Consider the following 7,835-nt stretch of genomic DNA (forward strand, 5'->3'; position numbering starts at 1 on the left):
GGTAGTCAGAAAAGAAAATCATGCCCCATGCCATTCACCAACACTCCCACACCTTCTCCCCATCTTTCCACCCCTTGCAGCCCCTTCCAGCAGATGAACTTAAGGTTCAAGAACATGCTGGCTGCCACCATGTGGCAGATACATGTATCTGCATAGAAGAGGAAAAAAGTCTTCATGAAAACTAATAAACACAAAACTGAATCATTTCAGAGGAAAAATAATTTCATTATGAAAGTGAAAACAATCAATCAGCAATATTATTTAAAAAATGTAGTTAGAGGAGTTTTGATGAAACGTCCTATTTAACATGTCAGCATGGGAAAGAGAGGTAAAAGCCGTAGGTAATTCCTCTATAACCGGGTGCTATTATATTAGCTGCTCCGGGTCCCTTTTTCTAGACACTGCATATCCCCTCGTGGACATGGACCACATTTCATCTAGAGGTTATGACAGAGGGAGCCAGACTTTTACAAGATGACCACCCCCTCATTCCACAGTCAGTTGCTTTCAGGGACCATCGAAATCAGGGAAGCCAGGCTGTAATGAGAAACAAATACCATACAGAGAGGCAAGAAAGCGAAAGAGGAGATATAATGGTTCCATCAAAATACTACAGCTAGAAGCAATACTTAATTTTTGGTCCCTACCCCAGAATAATTAAGTCAGAGTCTCTTTGGGTGGAGCCTGGATTTTTTTTTTTAATTTTTTTTTTCAACGTTTATTTATTTTTTGGGACAGAGAGACAGAGCATGAAAGGGGGAGGGGCAGAGAGAGAGGGAGACACAGAATCGGAAACCAGCCTGGATTTTTTAAAACTCCCGTCAGACTAAGTTAAGCAGCAGCTAGGGTTGAGAATAATGATTCTAGATAGATTCTGAAGCTCAAACGCATTTCCCATCTGGAGCCTGGAAAATACCTCAGTATTCATTCAGTACATTACTGTTAACTAACATAGTTCTTCTGCCAAAATTTTAGAATGTAACATGAGTGCTGCAGAGAGATAGCAAAGCAAATGGCAAGTATATACCATTTTATTTATTATTTTTTTAATGTTTATTTTTTTGAGAGAGAGAGAGAGAGAGCGAGCGAGCGAGGGAAGGGCAAAAAGAGAGGGAGACACAGAATTCAAAGCAGGCTCCAGGCTCTGAGCTGTCAGCACAGAGACCAATATGGGGCTTGAAACCACAAACTGCGAGATCATGACCTGAACCGAAGTTGGACCCTTAACCGACTGAGCCACCCAGGCGCCCCAAATATATACCATTTTAATGCAATGTTACATCTTAAGAAGTTAGTTCAAAAAGAAGTTTGTCATATACCTACAGTGTGATTCTTTTGACCAGAGGTTTTAAAAAACAAGGAAAAAGACTTTGTAGTCCATATAATGGAATTTCTTTAGAAGTCTAGGTTTCAGGCCTAAGGCATGCTAAACTTCATTGTTATAGACAAAACAAAGCAAAACAAAAGCCTGCTTACAGAATAGAAGTTAATGCAGAGTCCTAACAAAAACCCTTTTACCTTACTGGGCTGTTGTAGCAAATAAGTAGTTGGGGAAAGTGTTGTATTATTTTTCACCTACATTTTTATCTGCTTTTTTATTCACTATCCACATTATCTTTGCCATAATGTTAAATGAGGAGACAAAGAGCCAAGAGGTGAATAAAAGAATTTTCTTTGGTCCTTATTAGCTCATCAGAGAATTCAGCTTCAGTTTATATAAACTATGAGGGATCCAAATTTGTCTTGGCTCAATATATTTCCAAAATACATTCATGTATACTATTTTATCTGATCCAAATTTTTTAATAACAAAGTGTTTGTATATCTCTTCATTTGAATATATATACAATAGGGGCACCTGGGTGCTTCAGTTGGTTAAGCATCAGACTCTTGATTTCAGCTCAGGTCATGATCTCCAGTTTGGGAAATTGAAGCCTCGCATCATACTCCATGCTGACAGTGCGGAGCCTGCTTGGGATACTCTCTCCCTTGCTCTATGTCCCTCCTCCACTCATGCTCTCACTCACACAAAATAAAGAAATAAACTTAGGAAAAAAACTTAGATATATTTAAAATATATGGGATCTTAAATCTATTTACCTTTTATCCTTCACACTTTGCATCATCCTTGTCTAGCTGCAATTTCAAGTATTTTTTTTCTCATTCCCTCTGAGCATCTGTCGCCAAGGAATTTCAACACAGATGAGAGAGTTTGAGACTCTTCCCCCAACGATTCATTTCTGCTTTCTCCATGAGTAGAAGACAGTATGATATTTCCCAGGTTTCCTCCTCCAGCGACCAATGCCAATCATTGCTTCATGTGATTAGCTTTCCCAGATGTGGATGAAACTCATATTTTCATCAAATTTACCTACCCTGTATTTGGGAACCATGTGCACTCTCATTGAGTACACTTTAGGGGGAAATGACCATCAGAAATTTATTTTAAAACGTACCTCTTTTCTGAAAAGAATCATCTTCCAAGTGTTGATTTTGTCACACTTACTGGAAAATTTCTTTTGGCTTCTTTTTTCCCTTTCAAGCCTTAGGCCAAATTTTTATCTTTTTCATTCTTTGATGAGCGTCATATATTTCTTCTGGCATTGGCTCTAGCTTTTTGATAAACACTAGAGGATTTAATCAGTTTTGACACAATCTCTCTTTATCTTATTTTTATAAACTCCTTCTGTTGTTCCAGAATTTTGTGCATCCAAAGTAGGAAGGTGCAGTACTGCATCACTCAGCTTTGTTGTAGTTCACCTTCCCTCTTTCCCTGCTGAGGACGAATTACAGTGATACACGCAAAGGGAGTCCTCGTAGAGTTCAGATTGTGTCTACATCCACCAATTTGCTGGGTTTGGAAGATAATCATACTGGTATAGTAAGTCAATCCAACATCTCCTTAATTCAAACAATAAAAAATATCACCACGCCTTGATTGTTTAGTGAGTTTGTGAATTTTTCTCATGTTGACAAAGAAACCAGTTACTTTCTCCTTCAAGGTTCTCTCTGTGTATCTATCCGTCTACCTAACTAAACAACTTTCTCTACGACATGTTGTACGTTGAAATCAGGATCATCACAGTCAGTTCTTTCTTGAAATACGGTTGTTGTACATTTTGTTTAGTTGGTTGTTGTTGTTGTTTTTAAATATCACATTTCAATTCTCTTGAAGCTTCCATCAATAACAGCAAAGGAAAATTTTCTCTCAGTTCTCAAGATTGTTTAGAACACAATAGTGGGCTAATGTACCACTTTACTTTTCATGTGAAAAATTCTTTAGCATAGACTAACTAAGGCTTTTGGTTTTCCTATTATTTTGTTTCATTGCCTTATTCTAATGATTTATATCCCCAAATATATACCACTTTTTTTTGTTATTTTCCAAGAGTTGAAATTTATCTTTTGATGAAATTTTAATATGTCAGTAGCTTTATGAGTTTCTGCAAACCTTTATGTTTATTTTCCAAGAGCTAGAGAAGTAAACATTGACAGATGGGGAATTCTTTCATTTTCTTATAAACAGATTCACTGTTTTCAAATAGCCTGGAACTTGTCCAAAATATATAGATAAGGAAGATTTTAGTATGTTCTTATACTGGAGAAAAAGTGTTATATTGCAGAAATTATTGATTCTATTAGCTGAGAAACAATCACCATGTAATCTAAACAAATAAAACACAGAAGTATCAAACTAGCCAGGCTGAAAAATCCAAAAGAAAAGTGTTCTTTCCAATGTTATTTTAAGAAACCTTCATTCAGGGGCAGCTGAGTGGCTCAGTCAGTTCAGCGTCCAACTCTTGTTGGGCTCATGTCATGATCTCACGGTGTCATGAGTCCAAGCTCTGCATTGAATTTGCTCCTTGGAACTCTCTCTTTCCCTCTCTCTCTACCCCTCCTCCATTTGTGCTGTCTTTGTCTCTCTCAAATAAATAAAGAAAACTTTAAAAAAGCCTTCATTTGAATAACTATTCAATTGTGAAATATTCACCAAGTGCTTATTAATTACCTTCTGTGCCAGAACTGTACTAATCCCTGGCCACAGATTTGAAGAAGCCGCCCTCATGGGGCTTGCAGCCCTTTCTCTTTTAATCTTCACAAAGATTATTTAAAACATGCAAGTTGGCATTATTATGTCAATAATACATAAGAATAAAGATTCAATGTCTTGTCCATGGCCAAACTGGAACTCATACCTCCATATTCCTTTTGGGGGCTTTTTCATATATAAAGATGCAATCTTATTGTCGTTTTTAAAAAGTCATGCTATCAAGATATTAAGAATAAACCGAGAAAGAAAATAAAACAGATGGAATCATTTGTTTTCATTCCTTTCACTTGGGTGATTTATACTCTGAATTAATGTAACTTGATTGCCTATTTTGCAGCAATCTCTTCTCCAAGCAAAAAATCCATTGTTCCCTACTTGGAAACTTGGGGCCTTCATTCTTCAAATAAATAATTAATTTATAAATAAATATACTATGCTTGCCTGTACTGCAACCTCTTCCAGGATAATGAAAGAACCAGTACAGCCTGTCTGGAACCCAGCTGGATATTCTTTCTGCTAAATCCTTTCCCTGTTTTAATCTCTTGGCGCATCTGACAGCAACATTCCATCCTAACTAAGCTGCATGCCACAGGCTCTGTTGGGTTTGCCTTTCTGAAGCTATAGTGTCCCCAGTTCTGTGGCATTATCAATCTACTTCTCGTGCACAAGGTGACATAGACATTCTTTGGCCCAATATAAATATATTATCTCCTTTCCACTGTAAAATTGTTACCCACCCACTCCAAACCCTCTTTCACACAATGTAGCGAACATGTCAAAATACTAATTTGAGCCTTATGTTCATGAAATTGAGTTCCATATTTACATTATCATGAACTGCATTACTTTTTACCTTCCAAGACATTTTAAGATTCATAAAGAAAGGATTAGATTTCCTCATTAGAATGCTTTCTAAGCACCTACTACATTGCTATGGGTCCTGTTGCCAGATGAACTTTAATATTTTCAGGTTATCCTGTCTTTTTTGTTTGTTTATTTTTGAGAGACAGGGAGACAGAGAGACAGAGCATGAGCAGGGGAGGGGCAGAGAGAGAGGGAGACACAGAATCCGAAGCAGGCTCCAGACTCGGAGCTGTCAGCACAGAGCCCGACGTGGGGCTTGAACTCACCAGCCTTGAGATCATGACTTGAGCTGAAGTCAGATGCTCAAGACTGAGCCACCCAGTTGCCCCATCACACTATCCTGTCTTATATCGTCTCTTCACTCCCTGACCTTCTCCCTTTCTTCTCCACCCTCAATATGTGGCAAGATTAAGAAATGGGCGAAAAATGGAAGGTAATAACGACAATTCTTTTATTTTTCCTTTCAACATCAAGAATGTCTTTTTATCTTTTTGTTTCTACACATGGTGGGTTCATCCTGCAGCTCGGTATGTGGGAGGCAAAGTAATAATGCAGAAGAGATGTAAAACTGGGAACTCATAGTGAGAGTCAAAGCACCTGAAATATCAAGATGCAGTGATGACAAACTCTCTCTTTGGCCAAACCCTAGCCAGACTCTGCTCAGCCCTCTTCCTGATGGGACTACAACCTTGGCCTGCAAAGACTTGAGCAAAACACTAACAGCCCAAGACCATATCCCTAGGATGATGACCCTCAGCCCCCTCAAAGTACCTGCCTGAGAAAAGTCAAGGTTGCCAAAAGAACTTACTGTTTGTTCTGGTCAAGACTTGAGATATGGTATTTTAGCTTCTGTGGGAGACTAGGAGCCTAAGGTCAATAGTCACAGGTTATCAAACCCAAGGGGGTTTCACTAAACCAATCCCCCCTCCCACTTTTTGTAATTTTGACTTCCCTGACTCACTGAGGCCTCACTCATTTCCTGCCCTATTCCCTCGTACTCCTTTTGTATCACCCAGTCACCCTCTATACAAATTGAAGTTAAAGTCATGTTAAACTCTTTTCCCTATTACAATAGAATATTACTAATTAAAATTTGATCTTACCACTTAAACTAGTGTCCAGCTTTGTTTATCTTTAAAAGTGGGAGCAGGGAGTGCCTGGGCAGCTCAGTTGGGTAAGCATCTGAGTCTTAACTTCAGCTCAGGTCATGATCTCATGGTTCATTGGTTTGAGCCCCATGGGCTCTGCACTGGCAGCATAGAGCCTGTTTGGGATTCTCTCTCCCTCTCCCTGCCCATCTCCCAGTCACATGTGCTGCTCTCACTCTCTCTCAAAATAAATAAACTTTAAAAAATCAGTTTAAAAGTGGGAACAGGTGGTGGCTACTAGGGAGGTAGGCAGCAATTATTGCTTATAGAATGTATATCACTTGAACACAGCCCAACCCATAAATCAGATCTTCACGCGTGTAAGACAGAGATCACATGCTACTGAGTCAGTTTTTGTTACTCATTTTTGTGTCACAGATCCAAAGAAATTTTTTAAGTTTGTGCTTTCAAAAGAAGACACTATTCACTATTCATCCTCTTTGTGATGTCCAAGGAACCTAAATATATGGTTCATAGCAGATACTTAAAACTATCTGGTGAATGAAATTATATCAGAATAGGTACCTGATATGCTTCAATTTCCTTATTCCATTAGAGCTCTAAATGCTGAATTTATTAACTTTTCATATTCTAAGAGCTAGCTAATATTCTCAGTTGTATAAATTCAGCTTTGAATTTTCCATGACTTCATTTTTCTAGTTCTAGATCCTTCCTCTTTGCAAAATACCCTACATATTCAGTTGAAACAACTGTTATCTTTTCCCTTGCTATACGGTCATGTGATTATATTGTATACGGTACAATATTTCAGGACATACATAGGTGAAATATAAAATGTACATGAAATAAAAGATTCCAGGCTCAATTTAAAATCTAAATATGAAGACTATATTTAGAAAAGCCATCTGCAGAACAGATTTTAGGAATCACTTTAGGAATTATCTAGGCCCACATTTAGTCTGAGGATAAACAAAGGATTAGGAAAGGGCTAGCCAGGAAGTTGTTGGGGAAAAGCCCACAAATGGAACAGATCTGTCAAGTGAAGGATCAAGTAGTAAAAACGTAAGCCACAACTATAGTGAAATATAGCAGTTGCTTTCGCTGGCTTCTTACCAATAGCTTTCTATTATTTCACATAGTTATGGTCTAGCCAAAATAACAAAACCAAGTAAGACCTGGTGCACCCTTTAAGGTTTTTTGGTTTTTTTTTTTTTTTAATATTTATTTATTCTTGAGAGACAGAGAGACAGAGCACAAGCAGGGAAGGAGCAGAGAGAGAGGGAGACTCAGAATGCAAAGCAGGTTACAGGCTCTGAGCTGTCAGCACAGAGCCCAACACAGGTATTTACCTCACGGACCGCAAGATCACGACCTGAGCTGAAGCCCGACGCTTAACCGACTGAGCCACCCAGGTGCCCCGTGGTGCACACTTTAAAGGGAATAAGCGAGTACTATACGGTTGACCCTTGAACAATGCAGGGGTTAGGGGCACCAACTAACTGCACAGCAGAAAATCCACATGTAACTTCTGACTTCCTCAAAACGTAACTACTGATAGCTTAGTCTTGACCAAAAATCTCACTGAACAGTTGAGTAACACATATATGCTTTACGTATTATATACTGTATTCTTACAATGAAGTATGCTAGAGAAAAGAAAATGTTAAGAAAATCATAAGGAAAATACATTTAGAGTAGTGTACTGAAAAAAATACATGTGTAAGTGGACTTGAGTAGTTCAGACCCATTGTGTTTTAAGGTCAATTGTATCTTTCAAGTTGTAAGCCTTCTAATATGACCAAGAAATTTTC

This window comes from Acinonyx jubatus, chromosome C2, assembly GCF_027475565.1.
Source record: "Acinonyx jubatus isolate Ajub_Pintada_27869175 chromosome C2, VMU_Ajub_asm_v1.0, whole genome shotgun sequence".
Classification (NCBI taxonomy): domain Eukaryota; kingdom Metazoa; phylum Chordata; class Mammalia; order Carnivora; family Felidae; genus Acinonyx; species Acinonyx jubatus.